Source organism: Nothobranchius furzeri, chromosome 7 (genome assembly GCF_043380555.1).
Source record: "Nothobranchius furzeri strain GRZ-AD chromosome 7, NfurGRZ-RIMD1, whole genome shotgun sequence".
NCBI classification, from domain to species: domain Eukaryota; kingdom Metazoa; phylum Chordata; class Actinopteri; order Cyprinodontiformes; family Nothobranchiidae; genus Nothobranchius; species Nothobranchius furzeri.
This window is the reverse complement of record NC_091747.1, coordinates 76,487,231-76,510,003: the sequence shown is the minus strand read 5'-3', so window position 1 is coordinate 76,510,003 and position 22,773 is coordinate 76,487,231. Positions and strand designations below refer to the sequence as shown.

The following is a 22,773-nucleotide window of genomic DNA, read 5'->3' as shown; positions in this document are numbered from 1 at the left end:
TAAGAAACAAACAGGCACATTTAGTCCAATTATTTTGGAACTTGAGTGAATTGTCTGTCAGGTTCAAGGGCGTAGGAACAAGTTTAATATTGAGGGGGGGGGGGGGGGGGGCATATTTTGGAAATCTAACAAATCTGTTGTAGGTCAATATATAGGTCAACCTCACTGAAAAAAATACATTTAATGATTATTTCTGATTCGAACGTGCCACTGAGTGTTTCATGCAGGCTGAACATGAACATAGTCTCCTACTGCTATCTCCTGCATTAGCTTCTGATAGAAAATCGGACAGACGGTGAAACTCTAGGATTAGAAAAGCCTGACAGATGTGACTCTGGGCGTAAGGCAAAGCCCAGAAAGACAAGAAAATAACTTTTATAGCCCAGTTCACTAAAATTCTGGGTTTTTTTTTTATCGGGGACCCATGAGCCAGCCAGAAGGGGAGGAGGCTTAGGCTCCCCATTAGCCAGATCCAGGTGATTACCGGCCAACGTGGACGTTTTAATTATAAAAAAGCTGTTTATGTGTCAGTACTGTTTTATTTTTATTTAATAATATGAACGTAGGATATATTATCTTATTAATATGGGTAGAGATGTGTAAACAGATTTAATACAAGACTAAAGCTGTGAATATTCAGTCTGAATTGATCTGACTCTGATCAAAATATTTTAAACTACATCAGCCAACAATGCTGACCAACAATCAGAAAAACCAGTTTGCTTCTGACTGAATGAGAAAATAAATAATTCACTCACAACAAAAGCTGGACCTACATTAATTTTCAGACGGACAAAAGAAAAAAACAGTGGCCAATACTACAGTCTAAATGCACCAGAAAGCAGAGTTTAACACTTATTTTTCTAATATTTCTAAGGAAGCATTTATTTTATTCTTAAACCGTACTGCCCAGCCCTACTTGTAATGGGATTACATATATTTAACCTAACCCTAACCCTGACTCACCCTCAGCTGGTCTGGCTCTCCCTGTCTCACTCTAAGCTAGTCTGGCTCTCCCTGTCTCACTCTCAGCAGATCTGGCTCTCCCTGACTCACCCTCAGCTGGTCTGGCTCTCCCTGTCTCACTCTCAGCAGGTCTGGCTCTCCCTGACTCACCCTCAGCTGGTCTGGCTCTCCCTGTCTCACCCTCAGCTGGTCTGGCTCTCCCTGTCTCACCCTCAGCAGGTCTGGCTCTCCCTGTCTCACTCTCAGCAGCACTGGCTCTCCCTGTCTCACTCTCAGCTGGTCTGGCTCTCCCTGACTCACCCTCAGCTGGTCTGGCTCTCCCTGTCTCACCCTCAGCAGGACTGGCTCTCCCTGTCTCACTCTCAGCAAATCTGGCTCTCCCTGCCTCACCCTCAGCTGGTCTGGCTCTCCCTGTCTCACCCTCAGCAGGACTGGCTATCCCTGTCTCACTCTCAGCAAATTTGGCTCTCCCTGCCTCACCCTCAGCTGGTCTGGCTCTCCCTGTCTCACCCTCAGCAGGACTGGCTCTCCCTGTCTCACTCTCAGCAAATCTGGCTCTCCCTGCCTCACCCTCAGCTGGTCTGGCTCTTCCTGTCTCACTCTCAGCTAGTCTGGCTCTCCCTGTCTCACCCTCAGCTGGTCTGGCTCTCCCTGCCTCACCCTCAGCAGGTCTGGCTCTCTCTGTCTCACCCTCAGCAGGTCTGGCTCTCCGTGCCTCACCCTCAGCAGGACTGGTTATCCCTGTCTCACTCTCAGCAGGTCTGGCTCTCTCTGTCTCACTCTCAGCTTGTCTGGCTCTCCCTGTCTCACTCTCAGCTGGTCTGGCTCTCCCTGACTCACCCTCAGCTGGTCTGGCTCTCCCTGTCTCGCTCTCAGCAGGTCTGGCTCTCCCTGTCTCACCCTCAGCTGGTCTGGCTCTCCCTGTCTCACCCTCAGCAGGTCTGGCTCTCCCTGTCTCACCCTCAGCAGGACTGGCTCTCCCTGTCTCACTCTCAGCAGGCCTGGCTCTCCCTGTCTCACTCTCAGCTAGTCTGGCTCTCCCTGTCTCACTCTCAGCTGGTCTGGCTCTCCCTGTCTCACCCTCAGCTGGTCTGGCTCTCCCTGACTTACCCTCAGCTGGTCTGGCTCTCCCTGTCTCACTCTCAGCGGGTCTGGCTCTCCCTGACTCACCCTCAGCTGGTCTGGCTCTCCCTGCCTCACCCTCAGCAGGTCTGGCTCTCTCTGTCTCACCCTCAGCAGGTCTGGCTCTCCGTGCCTCACCCTCAGCAGGACTGGCTATCCCTGTCTCACTCTCAGCAGGTCTGGCTCTCTCTGTCTCACTCTCAGCTTGTCTGGCTCTCCCTGTCTCACTCTCAGCTGGTCTGGCTCTCCCTGACTCACCCTCAGCTGGTCTGGCTCTCTCCGTCTCGCTCTCAGCACGTCTGGCTCTCCCTGTCTCACCCTCAGCTGGTCTGGCTCTCCCTGTCTCACCCTCAGCAGGTCTGGCTCTCCCTGTCTCACCTTCAGCAGGACTGGCTCTCCCTGTCTCACTTTCAGCTAGTCTGGCTCTCCCTGTCTCACTTTCAGCTGGTCTGGCTCTCCCTGACTCCCCCTCAGCTGGTCTGGCTCTCCCTGACTCCCCCTCAGCTGGTCTGGCTCTCCCTGTCTCACCCTCAGCTGGTCTGGCTCTCCCTGTCTCACTCTCAGCAGGTCTGGCTCTCCCTGTCTCACCCTCAACTGGTTCCTGCTGAACTTCATCTGATCTCTAATATAAAAACAGCGGACAGGAATAAGGAGTAAAAATACTGTTGGACGACTAGTGCAACATTAAAATCATGGTTGTTATAGTATTATTTAGTCGTGTTCACTTGTTATCACGCTCGAATCTTCCTCTCATCATCAACCATCTAAAATCTCACTCCACTGTAGCACCTACCTGCACCTCAGCAGGTCTGGTGCTCCCTGTCTCTCCCTCAGCAGGTCTGGTGCTCCCTGTCTCTCCCTCAGCAGGTCTGGTGCTCCCTGTCTCACCCTCAGCAGGTCTGGCACTGCCTGTCTCACCTTCTTCATCATTTTCCTGCTGAACTTCCTCTGATCCCATATGAAAAAGGTGACATGAATAAGGTTTCAAAATAAAATGTGATGAGAATGTCACAAACAAGCAACAATCACACTTACAAATTCCATTTTCATGTGGAGATTCTACTTTTTTATTTATTTCGTGTCGAATGGTTTTTGTCTGTTACTGTCAAATTCACCATTTTTTGTTGACTAGTAGTGTTGTTTAATGTTTAATGCTGCCTAGCAAGATGTTTATGTTAGTCAGCCAGTCTAACGTTTGACCAGAAATACAATCATCCTCTTGGACTAAATTATTACCAACTCACAATTCCTTTCTTTCTTTTTTTGCCCATGACAAGAACTCGCTGAGCTGCTGCCGTCCCGGCTCCGACTCCCGCTTCACTCAGCCAACCTGTCTGACTCCCCGAGGGGAGGGTCTGTGTCTTTGAGAAGTCCACGGTGTCTTTCAAAATAAAAGCTTGCGGGTCAAATATTTCAAAATCAATTTTTTTCTTCTCCATGTTATTGGAGGGGATAAATGCGCGTTTGTCCAATATTGAAGGGGACACGTCCCACCCATCCCCCCTGGTTCCTACGCCCTTGGTCAGGTTTGACCCCCGGTGCAAAGAAAATAAAACATTTTACTGATTTTGAATTTATTTATGCCTCTTAATCTGATTAATCCATGTACATTTCATGAAATGTAAGCGTAATAGTCTATAAAGTTATGTCTGTCTTACCATTTCTCAGAACTGAGGCTATTTAGGAATCCATCCGGTATATAACATAATACCTATCAATAGCTTTTACCCAAAACCCACTTTGAAATGGCAGAACACTTCCATAGAGACTCAACGTGCATGTTAGCATTCAAATGGCTGGCAGGATTTAAGAAATACAGCCCTTTCAATAATTTTTTTCATACATGCACTAAGCCTATGATAATAAATTAAATGTGTATTTTCTTCTAAATTCACCCTCTTAATACTACTTACGCAGCCTTACAAGTGATGCATGCCACCATGTTTCAGTGTCTTCTGAAAATGTGTTTCCTTCCTGTTGCAGGCTGATTTTAGATCCATCCGTCAACTGCTCTGACTTCTTAAGCTCTTTAGTTTAGTTTTGTTTAGTTTTGAAAGCCTCGTCTGGCTTTTCTATTTCTGAGGTTTATGAATGGTTTGCATCTTGTGGTGAACCCTCTTGTTTTTACTCCCATGAAGTCTTCTTTTTATGCAAGGCTTGGATAATGATACGTCTGCGTCCTTGAGGGTGTTTCTTCTCATAGCTGCATGTTGTGAATGTGTTTTTCCTACAATCATCCAACACTCATGTCCTCCGTTGCCGTTTCTGCCTCATGTATGCAACTGAGCTCACCACTGTGCCTTTTTCTCCCCCTTCCCACTGAACGTACCCAACAGCTGATCTGATCCCTCTTTTAACAACAAGCTAAATCGCTCGCACGCAGGCTGACATAACCACGTTGTGCACCTTAAAGTGCTTTTGTCAGTTCCGTCAGGGAATATTTTACATTTTATATCCAAATCATCACATGGCTCGCATCTGTTCTGGAAACTTCTTAATGTTTGCAGAGCTCAATCTGAAAAGCGTTGGCCTTAATAACAAGAAGCGTTCAGGCAATATCCCAGCTTATCAAGGAGCTGCTGCTCACTGGAGATAAGATCAGCTCCACTTGTCTCCTAAGATAAATTGTGCCTGTGATTGCTGCTCGTATAATCTTCAACAAGCCACCCCCCCCCCCCCCCCCCCCACCCCACCCCAACCCCACAGCATTGTCCCAGAGAGCCTGCTGCCAAAAAAATCAAGAGATTTAATCTCAAATAGAGTTTAATTTTTTACAAAATAAATGAAATAAATAATCGTTTTAAGGGAGTGAGACGATTAGGTCAGACGGGTTATAGACCTATTCATTAGGCACACCCAGTTCTGCAGAAGTGTCCTGACAAGTGGAGCCGCATTTAATATCAGTGACTAGGTCATTAAACCTTTGGGTACTTAATCATCAAAATGAATCACCAACAGCTATGCCTACATTTAAATGAGTTAACTACACATTGGCTGCTGCCATTTGTTCTAGAGTTTCTAACTTAGGGCATTGATGGCATTATTTTGGAAATAATAATAGTAGAAATCTTGTGCAACATCACAAGACGTTGCAGTTAACACTCTAATGTTGGGTGAACGAGTGTGAATGTTAAGTTAAATATTAGAGTTTGGGCTATTTTTGTGTTGTCTGATGCTGAATTGAGTGGGTGTTTCTCTGAAATCAGATGTCCGTCCAGTGGTCTGAGATGTTAGCAAAGATAATAACAGAGTTGAAGCCAATAGGGATTGACACATGACTAAACGTAATACCATGACAGAATATCAGGAATTGTATAATTATTGCCTCAACTCAACACCAAAGTTTTATAGGGAACACGTTATGCAAAACTCACCTTTTGCATCCCTTTGTGCTGCCATGGGGGTCGCTACTAGCCTGGTTAGCTATCCTATATATGTAAATGTATAGTGATCCAGTTGTTTTATGATAATGATGACGACGACGATGTTTGCTTGCTGAACTTACATGGAGGTATGGCTTCTGATAACCTTATGTGTTGCATCTTACTTGTTTCATTTCTTTATTCTTGTTCTTTTTATTCATCACATGGTACGGTAAGAGACATAATGTCCGTTTAGCCCAGGGGTCGGCAATCCGCGGCTCTGGAGCCGCATGCGGCTCTTCCATCCATCTGATGCGGCTCTCTGTGCTCGTAAAATAATGAATGGATATTTAAATAAAATGCTTTATATTTTACTGCATTAATTTTACATCTGTATGCCAATTCTAAATGTAAAGATTGTCTGTGTAAACCTGAACAGGTCCAACCAGGTGTTACTGTGAGGCCGGGTTGACGGGTCATGCTTGTGCGTAATCATATCGGCGCTTTCTGAGCTGAAGAGGATGTGAGATTCTGGGATTGTCCTCAGACGGCTCCTGGATGCGTCGCCACATTGGAGACAGGAACAAGCACTATTCAGCCAAAGTTTCATAATCAGGGAACATTTTCTAAGTGACAAGTCTCTCTGAGAGACAGGGTTTGGAAAACGCTCGCTTCAGTCGGAGGAATCTTCCCGCATGCGCTCTGGTTCTGCGACGCGCTCCAAGCCCCTCTCCACATCATCAGCTCACTGTGCACCTTACATTCTTACATTTCTATTCTTTCTCCCTCAAAATAAACGGTCAAATACAGGAACTATCCGGTCAACACAAGCCTTGCTTTTAACTGTTCTGTTTTCTTGTGAAAATAGATATAATTTAACTTGATTAACACCAGAGCCAGGTGCACTGCGCTGTTATCTCCGTCACTGTAAATGAGGGAAAAACAAGTTGATCGGATCCTTTTCTGACCTTCCCCACCTACAAAGTTTAATTACAACAATCAAACGTGACAGAGCCTGGATTTGTATTCTGAACAGTCTAAACATGTTTTAAAAAGAAACGTATGACAAAAGTGGCACCTGCTCAGTAAAACCACCAACAGGGTGAAAAATATCTAAACGGGCTACAACTTCTGGATCCACTTTATATAAATCGCTTTATTGATTATCTTCTTATGAAAGATAAATTTGATGTACACGAGCGACCAGTACTGGCTGCTGTCACCTGTTGTGATTGGTTAAAGCAGCTCTCTGCTGTCTGAGGGTAGGCCCCGCCCACAACGCCCTGGCTGCTGTGGCTCCCAGTGTTTTCTTTACTGTGGGAAACGGGTAATAATGGCTCTTTGATGGAAACAGGATGCCGACCCCTGATCTAGCCGTTTTTACTAAGCAATGCCATCAATTTGCCACAAAGCCATGGTGGTATCAGGGAGCTTTGAGTTGTTTATATGTGGTTTTAAGTGATCAGATAATGGTGGCGCAAAGGGGAATGGGGACGGTCTCTGCACTGCCGCAAACTGTTTATCCCAGACATAATTTGCTTTTTATTCCAATAATTATGTTTTTTTTAACATGCCGTTCCTAAAGGTGTCTGTCCCCCACAGTCCCCATCTCTGGTAATCTGACCTCCAGCTCTTATGGAGAAACGCTCCAGGAGCTCTGCATTGCTCCAGATTATCATCTCAGCTGATTCTGTTTACCAAAGCAAAGCTTACGACCCATTTCTACTTTCATTTTCAGTATAGTTAATGGCTATGGCTGGGCAGTAACTTCCCACATGATCATGACTAGGGATGGGTACCTTTGACATTTGAATTGATCCGGTACTAATTCCCGGTACCTACGAATCGATACCGGTACTTAACTATACCAATTTTCAATACTTTTGAGTGTTTATTATTTTAATTCTCTTTTATAATTAAATATATTTTTTTCTCAATATATAACAATATTTGATAAATATCACGATAAATAACATTCAACTATTTGTATTTTAACATCGTCCTTGTAGTTTTATAAGCTGAAAATTAAACTGAAGCAAACATCTTTACTGTGAACTAAATTTACTGTGTATCTTCATTCCTTTTGCCGTCTTTATTCATTTGATTTTTCCTACTGGGAAGTTAGAATTTCCGAGGAGAAAGCGAACGCACCATTAGCTGATAACAACGGTGGCAATGGAAGCTAACATATCACGCTAACGTTATCTTAAACAGTTTATTTAGCTGCTGGAGCAGATTAAAACGATGATGCCTCACACTTAGATCGTTGTCGCTGGTTTCATCTTCACCTGTCGCATTTAGTAAAGTAAAGCCAAACTTTCAAGCGCGTTCATGTTCTTCTAGTCGGAAATTCGGAGTTCCGAGGATAAAGCGAACGCACCATTAGCAAAACAGAAGCTAACATATCAAGCTAACGTTATCTTAAACATTTTATTTACCTACCGGAGTAGATTAAGATGAGGATGTCTCACTTAGATCGTTGTCGCTGGTTTCATCATCACCCAGTTACCCATCACATTTAGTGAAGTGGACCCAAGCTTTAGCGTGCGTTCTTTCTACCATGCTACTCTGTTTACAACTGGCTCGCAGCGAGCGACGACATAACGCTCTTGCGCATGCGCAGCTGTCTTGGCAAGTTCTCGTTATGAAGGACGGGTACCGAAACGAGGCACCGTTTGAAATGACGTGAATCGGTGCTCGGTCGGTACTATGGAATTTGGTCGGTACCTTAAAAAGTACCGAATTCGGTACCCATCCCTAATCATGACACCACCTTCTGTTGCACCAAGGTGCAAACGCCATTTATAGGATACACGATTACCTCAATATACTACCAAGCAAAGTGGAGCTTATGCCGCAAAATTCACACACTGCCATGCCAGCATGGCGCGTTTATAAGACACACCATTGCAGTAACATTACGCTGATTTTCCGGCACGGAGTGTCTTGCAAAATGGGCTTTCACAACTTTCTTTGTTGCAAAGTAACAATGATGTCACAAAACAGCGACATCTCTCTCTTCTCTGTCTTTTGAGCGGACTGGACGTGTAAGGAGACATGTGGACATTATTTTGGACATTTAACTTCACCTCAGTTCAAGTGGCGTTATTGGTTTTATATTATAAAAGACCGCAGCTGTCTAACCCAGCTTTGTAAGGTTGAGGAATCTGTAATCAAGTATTAGCACTGTGGATTTCTCAGTGCCAGCGTGGTTGTGGATCATTAGTTATCTGCTGCATCATCTAAAAATATAACCTGCAAGAAATGCTTTATTGTGTGTATTGATTGGTGGCCAACAGTCAGATTTTGACTTCAGATCATTGCTCTATTTTCATGATTTATAGTTTCACATTAAGGGGCAGCAGTAGCTCAGGAGGTAGTGCCGGTTCTCCAGCAGTCAGAGGGTTTCAGGATCGATCCCGGCTCCCAGTAGAGAATGTTGCTGTTGTGTCCTTGGGCAAGGCATTTCACACCCTTGCCTGCTGGTGGTGGTCTGGAGGGCCTGGTGGCACCTTTGTATGGCTGTGGCTACAATGTAGCTCATCACCAAAAGTGTGTGAATGTGTGTGTGAATGGATGAATGATGCACTCTAGTGTAAAGTGCTTTGCAATCGTCTGACTCTGAAAGGCGCTACAAGTGCAGATCATTTATCATTTAGCATAGCATCTAGTTAGCACTTCACCTGTTTTACATCTGCCTCGGGTGTGAATGCTGGAAATGTAAGATATTCTTGGAAGGTCCTGCCTTCCTCAATGCTTGACAGCCAACAGATATAAGTAAAGTCAAAATAGGACAGAATGGTTATTACTGTAACGTTAAATTCACGTTTTGGCTAAATTTTAGCCAATCGTAAGAGAGCCCTTCTAGCCAATCAGACGCGAGAAAGACAAGACCTTTCTAGAACATCTTGCATTTCCAATATTCACACACTATTAGATGATGTTACACTTCTGTTACACTCCTACAACTCAATAGTAGTCAGACTTGGTAGAGGACAGATTCATGCATAATGACAACTGGTGACATCGCATCAAAACTTTGAGTGAAGTAAATTTGTGCAGTGGATTTGTAGCTGTTTTGGAAATGGCAATATTAATAAACATGTGAAAAAGAAGACCCTGTAGCTTTATTAAACTGCGGGAGGCAAAAAGATAAAGATAAAACATTGCAGAATAAAATATAACATGCCACTGCGGTGGCCCCCCCACTACATGAGAATCGGGACACTCAGGTTGTGGTGGTCATGGCCTTGAGACGCCATGGTGGGCGTCCTTTATTCTTGTATCTGAAAGTTGGCAACCCTAGGTGGAGGAGTAGCAGCTGTACTCCGAGCCCCTCCTGGATATCGGAGCTTCTCAGCCTATAGCAACCAGACCAGGGGATGGGTGGGTGTGGCCGGCTCCAGCTTGTTTTCTCAGTGACAGAGCTTTGAAAGGGCTCATTCTGGAAGGTACTGAAAATGTGGAGAAAAAAAACTGCTTGGACCAATTCGTGTGAGAGGGATTTTGTGCAAAGAACTACATTAATATGTTTTCTATCGCCCATAGAACAAGTATAACTTTAGAAAAATGATGTCATAATACATTTAATGTTTATAGCACTTGTCATATGTGATAGGGATGTCTAATAGCTAATACCACGTCCATTTTAATTTTAATGTATTCTAAATCTACAGATCAGTTATTTGGGTTGGTAGCAAAGTTGACTCCAAAAGCAAGTCAGTTGTAAAAATAGGTTAAATAAAATCTTTACAAAAGTCATTTTGAAATTTTAGATCATTCTTACTAACAGGCACACATGCAGAACATCCCTGTCTGCCATTTCAGCAATGTTCTGTGATTTTTGTCCTTGTTCTTCAGTAGATTTGTTTTTGTCGGTTCCGTGGACAGACTGGACTGGACTCCCCAGAAACACGTTGCATGCGTCGCCTGCATCTTTAAATCTGCACCAGCTTCCCTCCATCCACCACACCGTGGGACAGAGCTGCTACCTTACAGAGTCTCGCACACACACACATACACACACCGGGTAGGAAATTACTGGAGCGAGAGAGAGTGCAGCTGATAGGAAGGGAGGGAGGGAGGCTGGAAACAGACGCTCGGTGCTGGATTATTTGGGCTGCAGCCGCGGTGGATGTTGTGCAGGCGGACCGAGGGCTCCAATCTGCCTCCACGCTTCGACTTTTTCATTTTATTTCATTCTTTGAATGACGGTCCTCTGCAGGGTGTTGATATGGTGAGCGCATGTCTTGTGATTTTTCTGAACAGCTGTTTAGAAATTGTTGACATGCACAAGAGAACAGCTTTAACTTCTGACAAAATGCATTCCTGTGCAGAGCAGCGATACGCAGCCGTGCTTATCGGTTCTCTCTCTCTCCCTGTGTGTGTGTGTGTGTGTGTGTGTGTGTGTGTGTGTGTGTGTGTGTGTGTGTGTGTGTGTGTGTACGTGCGTGCGTGTGTGTGTGTCCTGGCTTTCATTAGTTTTCTGACTGTTTCAGGCTTTGTATTACCACAGATTAAACATGCGATAGGAGGTCATACACATCTCAGCTGTCGTTTCCTTCAGTGTTCAGCTCATTTTCTTGTTTTCCTTCAGCCAGCACACTCGTATTAATCTTTAAAATGCTTTCCCTTCCTGTCAAAGGCAATGAGAGGTTATTATTGCAGTTCTTGTTGCTTTAGATCGGCCCTTAAAATGAGGTTTTTAATGCTGACGAGAGCATCAGGAAGCTGTAAAACTGCCTCCGTTAGGGCTGAATCCTCAAAGATGACCAGACCAGACTGGATAGAGGTCTAATGGTGCATGCAGACAGGTCGAGTCTGTTGTGAGCGGGCTCTGTGAATCCATCCATCTCAAACAGGTTACAGTGGATGGATTTCAGTGTGTGTGGGTTCCACTCTATGAGCCTGGATCCAATTTATTTGCAAATGACCCCCCAAAAAAGGAGGATCTCCCTGAAGCGTGCGGACCAAATGCTTCCTTATGCCCACTCACCTGCAACATGTAATGGTTACTTCCTGTTTTGCTGCAGTTTCTGTGTCGTTTTCTGCCACCGCCGTAACTCGGTGACCGTAATATGCCGTGATATGCCGTATATGTTTGTGTCAGTGTGTTTGACAGCAGTCAGCAGCCTCGCTCAGACGCTGTCTGTACAGCAGCAGCATTACAGACCTCACCAGCTTACCAATCAATCATGCAAGTACTCTCACAGCAATTAGGTGTCAGAGAGTGAGACACATGCATGAAGACACTAATGAGGTAGTGTGCACTTCAGCAGAAGTAAAATAGGTATAAGCTCCAGTAGAAGTGCTTTTCTTACCCAGTACATACGCTGGGAGAGTGTTTCTGTTTTCTTAATTTTGTATGAAGTGAGGCAATGATGTAGTAAAACAGTTAGTTTTAAACCAGCAGGACTGCTTTCGGCACACGAGTAAAGCTGTCTTATGGCCGTGGGCTACTACGTTCAGGTCACATGATGAGCAACTTTAACCCAGCTGATCTTCCATGCCTGTGTGTGTGTGTATGTGCACGTGTTTGTGCATGCCTCTGTAGTTGTTCCACCTATTGAAGGGATAAAATTTCACAAGATGTGATGAACGTCAGCGTCTGCAGAGCCAACCGTGAGTGAGTGTGTGCATGTTGGGGAGTCTCGCCATGTCAGTGAGCACGTAGGGCTAAAACAGGAATGTGTCGCAAAACCGCCAAGTCACTAGAGGGAAGGCTGGTCAGAGGGAGAGGTTAGGGCCAGGGACGTTGATTACGGTGTCCGAGTATTTGGTTCCCACTGAAGAGGTCTGTGGAGTTGGACGGACAGTCGGTCAACTCATCCTCCAGTTAACAAGATCCTGTCAGGGAAGAAAGTGTGAGTTTGGACAGATGTAGACTTTTTAGTATTGCACAAGTCAAATGTCAGGGAGATGTCAAGGATCCCAGTGAGGTTATTTTGAGAGACGGCCTCGTGGTGAAAACAGGCTGTTTCAGTTGAAGCCGGCAGGCGGGGAGGCTCAAGGCTCGTCTACAGTTAGCCAGCATCCAGCCGCGGCGCTGCCTACAGAGATGATAGGATAAGGAGCCAAGAGGAGTGGAGGAGGAGGACAAACAGCTGAGAGAAGTGAGTCAGACATGGCCATGCAATAGGTTTACCTGGAAGTGAAGGTCTTGGCTCTTTTTTATCACTTGGTCCACTCGTGTCTCAGCCTTCTTGTCCTTTTCTCTGCACGTCTGATGTCCGTCCTCTCCGTTCACTTTTTATAATCCTCAGCCCAATCGACGATATTTGTTTCTGCCGTCTCTGTTTTGTTCTTCGTCAGTTTGTTTAATGCCCATCACTCATTCTCTCCTTTTCCCTGTTTCCATCCATCCATCACACAGTCAGCCTGTGGATTTAGTTTTGCAGCAAAGAAAGCCTTCACCTGTGGAGACAAGCACACAGCGAGGTGTTAAACATTCTAAAGACATTGCTCCATTCATCTGTTCCCCACCCTGGCAGGGCTGTGGTCTACGTTATTTGTGGCTCTCATCTTTATGTTTTCCCCACCGTACCTTTGCTCCAGCTTCTTTGTCTCCGAACAGAATTGTTTCCTTGTTTCCTGAACGTTTTTTTACCAAAGTGGTGTCATAGTGGAGCATGGCGCGAAGGCATTTTTGCTCTGGGACCCACCTTTTTTCTCCCCTGCCGTGTTCTGCTCTCCGTTTCATAACAAAGACGCGCTGGCATCAGATTTCCATGTTTATTACACGGGTTGTGTTTTGCCCTTTGTGTGTTTGTGCAACAAGAAAAGGACAGAAATAGAGGGAAGGCAGCATTAAAGGGTGAGGAAGAACGACAGACTGAGGATGCCTTCACGAACCCCCCCCCACCCCTCTTCATGAGGGAGCCAGGCACAACCACAACAATTTCATTTTCCAGCCACATTTACACACATAAAATCACAGAAACATCTTAGCCAATCTTCCATAGTCACAACTTAAGCCTTTCCCTTTTTTCTTCTCCTCTTAGTTAAACATTTATCATCTCAGTCTCTTTTTTTCTGTCTTTGCCGTTGCTCTCGTGTTATTGCTTTCTCCTTGTGTCTTTCCCATCGATGCTGCGCTCCGGTTCCCTCGTCTTCTCTCCCCACAGCACGCATCATGGCTTTACATAGCAAACTAGTGCCAGACCACAAAGCCCTTATTTTCCCTCTGCAGCTCTCTTTCTCCTGCTCTTTTAGACTTTCTCCTTCTCTTCCCGCCTTCCTCGCTGCCGTACGGTTCATAATCTGCAGCAGGAGCTTAGTGGCACGGCTGCAGGACTTCCACATCCCTTCTTTCTTTGAGAATCTTCTGCTGTTTGCAGCCACGTGACCCTTTCTGTCTCCGCTTGTTTTCCGCAGCTGTTTGTTTAGTCGTTCATTCATTTTCAGGTTTTCCTTTTTGCCGGTTCCTTGTTTATCTTCTGGTTTTGTCTCCTCCCCTCTCCCTCTACAGTGGTGGCTGTGTGACATGTGTTTGCATTACGTGTCGCTGTTTTCTTGTTTGATCACCATCAATCTGTGAAACCCCCGTTAAAGGCTCACTGAAAACGTACAGATTCAAATGCAGCCTTTTATACGCTAAAGCTGGCAGTAATGGAAATCTTGGTTTTGTAATATTTTCCAACAATCATTATCAGAGAGTCTGTGTTATAAGAATAGACCATTTTTGGGTTTGGATTTCCCCCAGAAGTCTTAACATCATCAGGGAAAGGATTGTAAAACATATCAAATTATAGCAATAACACAAAAGTTGTGATTTGTTTAAACTTGGGGGGAAATGAACAACTTTATTTAAGATTGACTCCACAGAAGCGAACCCATTTGTTAGCTTTAGCCTTCTTTAACATTTTCACTGTGGGCTTTTCCCAACTTGGAAGCAATTTGTGATTTAGGCCTAGTCCACACGTACCCGGATAAATACGTTGTTAAGGACATGCCAGACCTGTAGGCGGCAGTACTTCCCCCGTTCTTAACCTCGTCCTTCGTCTGTGGTCTTCCGCAAGGAGCAGTAATTCCGCTTGCAAAAACAAACAAGCAAAAAGCGCTTGGACAATTGATAAAGGAGCGCAGCTCTGAGGGCATCCATGCTGTCGGCTAGTGTAAACACAGGTCGCACACGTGATGTCAGCATTTTTCTGTCACGGAAAGTGACGTTGCGGACCTTAAAACTCCGGTTTTGTCCGTCCACACGCAGACACCCAAAACGGAGAAAACGCAGATCTTCACTTTGGCCGGAGTTTTTAAAAAGATCCGTTTTCGTGTGAAAAAACTCCGTTTTCGTGTGGATGACAGGCCAAAACGTAGAAAAATATCTACGTTTTGGCAGATCCCCGGCTACGTGTGGACACTAGATAGCGGTGCATTTATTACACTGTATCCTAAACACTAAACTATTGTTTTATATGGCTGTGACTGTTTGCAAGTATTTGGAGATAAAACAATTAGAGAAAAATTCCCGTAGAAACCCCATTGAATTATTATGAGCGATAATTTTGCATCAAATTCAATCTGTGATGCTGCACGTATAACTTAAAGCTGGAAGCTAACATATCAAGCTAACGTTATCTTAAACAGTTTATTTAGCTGCTGGAGCAGATTAAAACGATGATGCCTCACACTTAGATCGTTGTAAAGTGAAGCCAAACTTTAGAGCGCGTTCATGTTCTTCTAGTCGGAATTTCGGAGTTCCGAGGAGAAAGCGAACGCACCATTAGCGAAACGGAAGCTAACAAATCAAGCTAACGTTATCTTGAACATTTTATTTACCCACCGGAGCAGATTAAGATGAGGATGTCTCACTTAGATAGTTGTCGCTGGTTTCATCATCACCCAGTTACCCATCACATTTAGTGGAGTGGACCCAAGCTTTAGCGTGCGTTCTTTCTACCATGCTGCTCTGTTTACAACTGGCTCGCAGCGACCGACGACATAACGCTCTTGTGCATGCGCAGCTGTCTTGGCAAGTTTTCATTATGAAGGACGGGTACCGAAACGAGAAACCGTTTTAAATCGGTGCTCGGTCGGTACTATGGAATTCGGTCGGTACCTTAAAAAGTACCGAATTTGGTACCCCTCCCTACCTATAATATCACTATCCTGCATGTTTTAGATGTTTCACTGCTCCAGCAAAGCTTATCCAAGTGAGCTGGTTCTTAACGAGCATCTAGAAAACCTTTAAGCACATCTGATTCAAATTGTGGAACTGCCTTAACAGACCGTCAAAGTAGAGAAGCATAAAACTTACAGAATGGTGATTCTTAAAGGATGGGATTGGTTTATTTACTCTACAGGCTAATTAAACCTCTCACTACGTCTGTTCTGTATGATTCACAAACTGGCCAACCAGTGCAGGTGGCATGCCTCCTTCTGTCCGCTTTATGTCTCCAAATGTTTCTAAATTTTCATCTGGTGTGGAAAGTGGAAACCTCCGGCTGCAGTCTGCACCATGGAAATGCTTTGACAAAAAGCTGGAACCTGAAGTAGAACAGGCTTGTTTGGTCACATAAATGAATTGTTATAATGATCTCGAGATAATTTGTTTACTACATTTCCAAATGAACAACTGCCCACTGGTTCCACTGCTCTGCAAATACTCTAAAACCATCCAAGACCAACGTGGCTGCTTAAAATAAGTAGAAGTAAGCCGGTGTTTTTCCCCATGATAAAATGTTAAGGTGGAGCAGCCAGAACATTTCTCATCCAGAGACAGTGACTCATGCCATCTCTTTAATCTTTGAGACTTTGTTATTGTGGAACTTTATATGTGGCTTCCTTTTGCTCTTCTTGTTATTTCGTATTTTTAACCCATCAGCCTTTGTTCTGTAACAATGGTTTGGTGCATAAATTAGTCCTCTGTGTTGTTACCTCCCCCGTAACGTACCTGAGGCTCATGCTACATCTCTAAACGCTTGCATCAGATTTTATTTTAGGATTTCTTTTCGGCGGACACAGCTCCGCAGCAGCAGCTTCTAAGATCAATACACAAATCACCGTTTTATGTGAATCCAGTTCAAATCACTGTTGCGTTGCGTTAATCAGAAACGTAGTCACAAAGCGGATATTTTGAAGAGGTCTGCTGGCTAAATGAAGAAATGACAGACTACAGGTCAGAACATAAGCAGATCTTCGGCTTTGAGCCTATTCTCTCACCCGCTTCCTTCACAAACAGTAAGTGGACACCTAAAACTGCCTCCCACCAATCAATCCCAGCAAATTAATTCAATAAATCTCTTTCTGAGCTCCTAATTCTTCTGCCAGTCCGGGATTAACTCCTTCCTGTCTTCACTGATGACTGAGATCATATATTTTGTTTTTTCCCGTCTGGACGAATCGAGACAAGGCTGTTAATTGGAGCTGTCTTTCTCTCTTTTTTTCCATTAGTCCTTTTGTTCATCCTCTGTCCTAATGGCATTCATTTCCTCTCGCTCCTTCATCTCTGGGGCGCTGAAGGTCCAACACAAAACCCATTTCTTGGTATTCATGTTGAGGAATTATGTTCAGCCTCCCTTATTTTCCTCAGACTCCCCCAAGGCACCTGGGATTAAATGATGCGTGATGTGTGTGTGTGTGTGTGTGTGTGTGTGTGTGGGTGTGTGTGTGTTTTCTCCTGTGAGGGGTTTCTGAGTGTAACCATCTCAGTAAGGACCTTAAATGGTGTATTGCACAAGACGTGGGCTTGTGTCGTGTTGGCTGCCTTTGTGTGAGGTGGTGTGTGAGTGCAGCTGTGTGTGTGTCCCTTTTCAAATTGAGTGTGTGCATGCATGTATGTTTGTGTGTGGATAAATAATCGCTTTACGTGCAGTGAACATTTGAAATTATTAGACTAAGTCCTGTCCTCAGATGACAGCAAATATTACAAACCTGACCTCAAACGTCACACCGGAGCTGCAGACTTAGTGTCAGTTCTGTTTACATGAATATAAAGCACATTTGAACAACTTTATGTATACTATATTTTTAAAGTGCTATAGTCAGCTGTGTTGGACTAAACCATTTTCAAGACCCCCTCCGGTCAAATAGACTATAGCAAATAAAATATCATGCACCCAATAAACTTGATGAATATTGAGCCAGATTTTTGACTGGTGGACTGAACCCTTAGCCTGGCAAGCCAGAGTAAATAAATGTATTATTTAGTCTGGCCATGCTCCATTGACGGCTCTCGGTTGTGGGGCGGGTTCTACCGTTGTCTTTCAAATGATCTCCGCATTCCACTGGACAATGAATGTGACATACTCTTGTTTCACTCTGTTGCATCATCCCACCCACCAGGCATATAGAGTGCCCTGATTGGCCCACAAAGTGGATAAAGCTCTGTGATTTGTTCACTAAGCAGATAGAGCACTAGGATTGGCCCACCATTATGGACCAATCACAGCTCTTTATGTGTTTGAAACCCCTCTAGAGAGCTGTGATTGGCTAGCCAGAGTCCTGGTAGGAGCTGCGGAGGTTTCAATCAGTGCGTTTACATGCAGCCAGTAACCCTTTTAAAACCCGAATATTCACAATAACCCGGTTCCGCACGGCCATGTAAACACCGCCAAAAACCCGGATATACTCATAACCGGGTTTTTAAATGCATACCGGGATATCCCCATCAAAGCGTGTGTTCTGCGCATGCTCTGTTCGCAAGGAATCTTGGTCTTTTGAGTAGCGAGACGTCTTGTATGCACCAGAACACCGGAAGTAAACAACAAGTTGGGAGCAACATGGCGAGTCGCGGCACAGCACCGCACTTTTGGAGTGACGAGGAAACTAAAGCGCAAACAAACGCGGTCGCTATCTCTTCCGAACTGGGAAACATGTTGTTGTTTTCACGGATACCGGAACAAGAAGAACCGGAAATGACCTATATTGCGTCTGGACGTAGTCCATACGTCCTGACGCTACCCCAACGTCCGCATTTAAATCGGGTTATGCAAGTTAGAGGTAACTCTTTCTGTTTATGCTTGTAAACGGGTTATTCTGATCAACTCAGAAACCCGAATACCGACCTTAACCCGATCATAACCCGGATATTGCCTGCATGTAAACGTAGTCAGTGGAGCGTGCCTAGACCATTCTTTGCAAAGCAAGAATTTGGTCTAGTTCACTAGGCTACTGAACCCTCTGTTTTTTGATAAAATGTCACTGTAAGGAAATCGTTTCTGGATTAACATCCACAATCATTACATTTGAAGTCCACCCAATTCAGAAATGTCTATAACTCGATTTGTCTTCCAGATAAAAGTTGAGCAAACAAGATCCTAGAACAGTGTGATGCATGCATACCTTTTATTTTGAAAATGTGACGATACGATTATAATCATTCCTGAACATGAGACTTTGTTAGTTTCAGTCCTTTTCATGTCATGCTGGTCAATGACTCAAGTGATGCAAGTCCCTTCAATGATGTACCCAGAGTTGTACAGTACCTTAAAGGAGACATCCTGGAGCATCAAACATGTCAAAGCTTTGCCTAATCCCCCATGCCCATCGCTCCGCTAGTAAACCTGTACTGCAAAATCATTTCCTTTCCTCGCTAATGTATCTCAAACAACCTACTCAGCAAGCAGCAGCTCCATTCCTCAGCAGCCCTCAGACACAGGAAGTGCCTTAGCAGGTTTCTCAGTATCTCAATATTAAATTAGACCCGTCATTTAATACATCCCTTGGTGTGGAGATTGGCATCATTTTCCCTGTGCATCCTCTGAATCTCCCGGCCAAAGCAAAGACACCTCACCGCTGTCCCTCTCATAAGAAGCTCCTGTAATAGCTTTATTGAAAATAACAAGGTTGTCTTCTAAAGTTACAGATGGAAGCTCTGCTTCTGTCTCGGCTTGAACATCAATAAAATGTGGGTAGTTTTTCAGAAGACCTGTCTTTTTTTCTTCCTTTTTTTAACTGCTTGTAAAGGTGTGTAGTTAAATACTGAGTGAGACCAGGTGTTTTCCTCTGCCCTATGCACTTATGTAAATCATCAACAGCCTGAATGCAGGAAGAAATGAGACAAACCTAACTTAAAGTGACGGTGTGCATTTTTCCTGGCCATAGGGGGCAGTACGTACCTAAATCATTGCAAGCAAGTAGTATTTTTGTGTTTGAGTAAGACCTTACCAACGGATGGCCATTAGGGTCAAAAATTATGTTTGAACATGTACTTTGTCCGATCGTTCAACCTCCAACAAAATGACAAGGTCGCCAGACTCCGTTTCATCTCTGGCAACGAGCAAAGAGATAAATGTGTAAAACAACAACATTCATGAATGGCAAAAGTTTTCTAATCGTTTGTTACAAATCAGTAAATGCATGTTTTCCTCATGGGCTTCCGTAGAAGGACACATTACGTCTAATATGGCGTCGCCCCGAGACTTTTATCTAGTTTAGACCTGATTTTTATGGTTCTATGTTACAAAGCCGCCAATATTTTTCAACAACTGGGCATCGTTTGATTCATCATCAACAACATTTAGATGAACCAGTTGCCACCCTCATTTAGGTTGTCCCCATCTCTGCCAGTCTTTAAGAGTCGCCTAAAAACACACCTCCTCCGCTTGGCATTTCCTGAACGTGTTTGAATTTGGCCCTCTTTTATGTTGATTTTATTTCACAGTTTTCATTGGTTCACTCTATCCCTTGTTTTACACATTTGTCTTCTACTAGAATGTTTCACTTTTTTTTGTAATTTGTAATCTGTAATTTGAATTGCTTTTATTTTCTGATTTATTCACTATATTTAACTTTCTACTGTACCATGTTCAGCACCTTGGGCTTCCTGACAGGGTTGCGGAAGGCGCTTTATAAATAAAGCGATTGATTGATTGGATCTTTCTAGAGACGGTAATAACTACACATTGTCTCTTTAATGGGCTGACTAAAGGACAAATAAAAGTTTTCTGAGGAGATCAAAAATAAACCAATAAGTCTGATTTAGCCTCCAGTCCTCTAAAGTTGCTCCAGCTCTTTGAGATGATGGTCACACACCCACAATAAACAAAACATATGTGCATTTCTGGTTTTTAGAAATGTTGATTGTGTGTGTGTGTGTGTGTGTGTGTGTGTGTGTGTGTGTGTGTGTGTGTGTGTGTGTGTGTGTGTGTGTGTGTGTGTGTTTTGCTTCTGTTTCCACAGACAGACACAAAAAAGATCAGTCTCAAGGCAACAATGCAGGATTAGAATACAATCTGACGTTTCTTAGCTATTATGCTGATTCACTGATTAGATTTCAGTCTGCTTGCCTGAGTTTGTGTGTGAGAAATGTGGCAGACACCTATGTGTGTGTAGAGAAGGTGGAGCTTAACATTTGCCGTTTAAGGAGAACAGTTGTCTACGTGACGAATGTAAAGCCCTGATTCTCAGTGTGTTGAAATCGTCCCACATACTCTATCTCTCTCTCTCTCACACACACACACACACACACACATGCACATGAGGCAGTTTAGGATAAGCCAACGATTTCCATGTACAAACACAACCAGCACAAACTGCATACGTTAAGCTCCTGCTCAGTAACTTGACTTCCCCGCATGTGCGTACACCCTGCATCACTCTGATATTTCCTCCTGTTGTGATGCCTGCTCATTGTAAGCAGCCTCACAGATGATTTAGCCGCCTCTCGGCTGCGCTGGGTGGCAGCCAGTGAAATGGTGGTGCTCATTGTGGAAGGCTGCAGGCTGCCATTGATTTGGCACAGCACGTCTCCGAGGATACACACTGTTGCCCTGCCGACAAGGCCCGGGGAAAGGGACTGTATCGTGTGTGTGTGTGTGTGTGTGTGTGTGTGTGTGTGTGTGTGTGTCAGATGTACTTGATATAAAGGGAAAGGGGATTGTAAAGTGCATTTATTGGAGTGTAGAGTGCTATAGTGTGTGAGAACAGCTCTCATACATCCCATCCTGCAGCCTGCTTGTGCTAACTTTATTCACTAGCCCCCCTTTGGGAAAACTGCAGGAATTTCCAGAACATTGAGTGATTCCCAATGCTTTTATTTATTTTTTATTAGAATAAATCAGAGAATCTACTAAAAAGTGATTTTTGTATCTGACTTGGCTTTAAAAAACATTTCCCCTTTAGAGATTTAATCAGTTTTTCCTTTATTTTGTCCCAGTTTATGATCCCCCAAGACTTTTGAGCCCCCTTCAGACAGGCCATGAAAAACGGAAATGTTCCGGAATCTGTCCGTAAGACCTTTCTGTCTGAATACAAACATCCGGATAACGTGTTCCGGAATTTATCCGGACGAAGCCCCTAGTAACAGGTCCGGACTTGTTACGGACAGGGTGGCTGCTTCAGACTGGTGAGGTAAAGTTCCGGACAAGGGGGGGTGGGGTGGGGTGGGAGTGGAGGGGACCGGGGGACGCTGTGCGCACCTAGATAGCTCGCTCCTGTAGCATGCGGCGAACCACGGTAGCTCGCCTCCTACGGTACTGTCTAGACGCGCGACGGAGCGCTTCACACCGCTTCACACCGCTTCACACCGCTTCAGTGATTCCTTTAACCATTGAGCTTCATCATCCAGGTCTCTTATGTGTTTTCGTGTGCGCAGAATTATGCTTAAGCGCCTCGTGATTTTTATCTTGAGAGGCGCTATAGAAATGATATTTAGGCCCGAGCAGCGAAAGCGCTGCGAAGGCCTCTTGTTTTTGCTCTGATTATTATTATTTTTTGTTATTCCGTGCCCCCTTTGAACAGCTTTTTGGGGACCTTAACATACCCCAAAACTCACAATATTTTGCACACTTGTCAGGCCTGGTGAAAAATTTGATATTTTAAAGGTCCCAAAAAAATCGCAAAGAAAATGGCTGAACAGCGCCCCCTACAAAGTGAAAAAAACCCCTCTCCATAAAGCTTAGTTTATCGTACAGTTATGAAATTTGGTACACTTGTAGTACTCAACAGTCCGCACAGAAAAGTCTCTTGCAACCATGGTCAATATCAAACAGGAAGTCGGCCATTTTGGGTTGAAATGGCGATTTTTTGCCGTTTTTGCCGTTTTTAGGGTCCGTTTCTGATTGGATTGCTCGATCATTTTTCGCACGATCGTCTCAAAAATTGTGTAAAATTGCTCAGAAGGGATGGGCGAACAAAATGAGATAAGGATTCTGAGTTTTCGTATATGTTGAAGGGGCGGAGCCAGGCCTCGAAGTTTGACTACTCGCCAAAAATATTTAAATTGCTATAACTTCATAACTGAATGGAATAGAGTTACCAAACTTTCTGTGGTCATTCGTCATCCACCCACAAAGTAAATTGAAAGGTCGGATGATGACATCACACAAGCCCCGCCCCCTCAGGACCAAAAAGATCAAGTTTTACTGTGAAAGGTCCCAAA

The 22,773-nt window shown here is 44.3% G+C and overlaps 1 protein-coding gene across 35 annotated transcripts in view; it reads left to right on the top strand.

The window, feature by feature from the left end:
- The window catches only part of ptprdb (protein tyrosine phosphatase receptor type Db), a 324,563-nt gene that overhangs the window by 151,243 nt on the left and 150,547 nt on the right, over positions 1-22,773 (top strand). Inside the window, exon 1 of one of the 35 annotated variants that reach the window (XM_070553777.1) lies at positions 9,691-10,686. The exons of 33 other annotated variants lie outside the window; for them this stretch is intronic. The gene's annotated coding sequence lies outside the window, so the exon portion shown is untranslated. Of the gene's footprint in view, positions 1-9,690; positions 10,687-22,773 lie in introns of those variants that run through there. One more of the 35 variants, XM_070553767.1, reaches the window with a different exon arrangement.